The sequence below is a fragment of the Pinus tabuliformis genome, chromosome J, assembly GCF_031772625.1.
Source record: "Pinus tabuliformis cultivar Carrire ecotype Pingquan chromosome J, CPIR1, whole genome shotgun sequence".
NCBI classification, from domain to species: Eukaryota; Viridiplantae; Streptophyta; class Pinopsida; order Pinales; family Pinaceae; genus Pinus; species Pinus tabuliformis.
The window spans coordinates 13668833-13671773 of NC_142295.1; positions in this window are offsets into that span (position 1 = coordinate 13668833).

Consider the following 2941-nt stretch of genomic DNA (forward strand, 5'->3'; position numbering starts at 1 on the left):
AAGGCCGGGAGATAGGACGTCTGTCGTACTTGCCAAATCTCAAGTGGTCATTGTCACCTCCTTTGCCATGATTGGTGTAATAAATGTTCATGCGGTATATAAGTCGGGAAATAATGTATGATTAGTGCCTAGGATATAAGAAACAAAAGAGTATTAGTATCCTACCTATTGGTGTAATTAATGTGACTTCGATACCATTAACAGTGCTCTGCTGCCGACAGGTGTCCATAACCTTGGCAGAGCTATTTATTTCACCCTCGGAACCATGATCCTTTATGTGCATATTAAGGAATGTGATGTCAAAGTGTAGGCCATTATGCTGGCTTGGTAACCAGTTAGCCATAATGCCATTCACGAGGAGGGGGCGAAGAGTGGGCAGGCCTGCTTGTAATGATACCTCCTGTTCCAAGGTTTGTTTATTTGCTATACCTTTTGGACCATATCCCTGGTGTGGTGGCCATAGTGGGAATGCCACTTTGCTTCCATCCTCATGATCATGGTAGGATGGCTCTTGATGAGACCCCTTATCCTGCATTTGACAATTTATAATTCATTTGCTTTTTCTTTCTCTTTTTTTTTTCCATAAATCACTTTTCCTTATATATCCACAAAGGGTGGTTCAACACTCCTTAAGAGTAGGAATGGTGGAAGAAGTCTTATCATCTCAATAGGAGGATATAAACCCTTTGCTCTTATTCCTGAAAAAAATCAAAGGGAATTAAAAAAGAATGGCATGATAAAGATAACCAATCAGGGCAAAATTAGTAAGACAATGACAACAAAAGATAAGTACATCCTTCCTTCTGTCCTCTTACCAATACATAGCCTTATAAAGATAGCGATTTATAATTGTCTGATTTCAGTATGTTGTGATTTTGTATTCATTGCATAAGTGCATCGCTTGTCTCTAAAATACTTTGAAAGAATAGGGGCAAGAAGCATCCTCAAACTTGGACTAGCAAAAGATAAGTTGTTTCACAAAAAGTATGCTAGAACAACAAAGGAGCATAGGTTTCAAAAGTGCAAATTTCGTTCCTTTTGAAAAAGGAACAACAGAACACAACAATGTCGTTCCTTTTGAAAAAGGAACAGCAAAACACACCAATGGCATTCCTTTTAAAAAAAGGAACATCAAAAATCAAAATGCTGTTCCTTTTAGAAAAGGAACAACAAGACAAGCGAACGTCGTTCCTTTGAGAAAGGAACAACAAAAATCAAGCGTGCTGTTCCTTTTGAAAAGGAACAGCAGAAAAATCAAAATTGCTATTCCTTTTGAAAAGGAACAGCAGAAAAATCAAAAGTGATGTTCCTTTTGAAAAGGAACAGCAGAAAAATCAAAAGTGTTGTTCCTTTTCAACAACAGAAAAATCAAAAGTGATGTTCCTTTTGAAAAGGAACAACAGAAAAATCAAAAGTGTTGTTCCTTTTGAAAAGGAACAGCAGAAAAATCAAAAGTGTTGTTCCTTTTGAAAAGGAACAGCAGAAAAATCAAAAGTGTTGTTCCTTTTGAAAAGGAACAGTAGAAAAATCAAAAGTGTTGTTCCTTTTGAAAAGGAACAACAGAAAAATCAAAAGTGTTGTTCCTTTTGAAAAGGAACAACAGAAAAATCAAAAGTACTGTTCCTTTTGAAAAGGAACAGCAGAAACATGCAAATGCCATTCGTTTTAGGAATGGAAAAAAAATTGAAATCTATATGTGCACAAACGAGTTTGAAGAAAAGAAATTATGTACAAATTGTGAAAAGAAATGAATTCCTTAATGAGTTACAGGTGAGGAAGATTCCTCTTCCTCTCCTAAAATCTCCATATCAGCGTCTCTGCGTAGCTGTTGGCAGAAGGATTCCCGAGTGAGTGGTTTACAATAGAGATGAACTCGATGGCCATTCACTTTGAAGGTATATCCAGAACCATCAATGGTGATTAAAGTGATGGTCCCATTTTCATGTACCTTCTGGATTTCGTATGGTCCCAACCAATGAGTCTGGAGTTTCCCAGGGAAGTCCTGAAACCGAGAGTCATATAATAGGGCACAGTCTCCTTCGTGGAAGAATTTGTTTTTGATGAGGGCATCATGCCATTTAGCTCGTTGTTGTTGAATCAATGTTGTATTTTGTAGTGCGGAGAGCCTAATTTTGTCTAATTCATTGATCTATTGTAGTCGATTAATCTGTGCCTCTATTAGATCTAAGCCAACTTCCTGTGTTGTTCGTAATGTTTGGATTTCAAATTCTATAGGAAAAATGGGTTGTTTTCCAAACACTAATTGATAAGGTGAGTAACCAGTGGTGCTTCTCCATGTTGTTCTATAGGCCCAGAGTGCTTCAGGTAGTCGGGCAGCCCAATCACACCTATGTGACTCAATGGTTTTTGTTAGGATTGATTCTATTACCTTATTGCTGCTTTCTACTTGTTCGTTCGCCTACGGGTGATATGGAGTAGTGATTTTGTGCTGGACATGATAATTATTAAGTGTTGCCGCTAATCTATTGCCAGCAAATTGTGGTCCTCCATCTGTAATTATTTCCCTTGGAAGGCCATAACGTACAAATAGATGGACTAGGAATAGTATGACAGAGTCCTCTGTGGCTCTTGGCAATGCTTCTGCTTCAAACCACTTGGTGACATATTCTGTTGCCACCAAGATATATGTTCTCTGATTTGATGAGGGGTTGATGGGTCCAACGAAATCAAGATCCCATCGCTCGAATGGTTCGATGACTAACTGTGGTTTGAGAGGCATCTCGTCAGCTTGACCAGGACGTCCTGCTCACTGGCAACTGTCACAGGCTTGGACAAATTTCTTTGCAACTCTGAAAATCGTGGGCCAGTAATATCCTGTTTGTAATACTTTGTGTCCAGTTCTATGCTCAGCGAAGTGTCCCCCACATGGTCCGTCGTGACAGGGTTTTAGGATGTCAAAGATTTCATCTTCTCGAACACA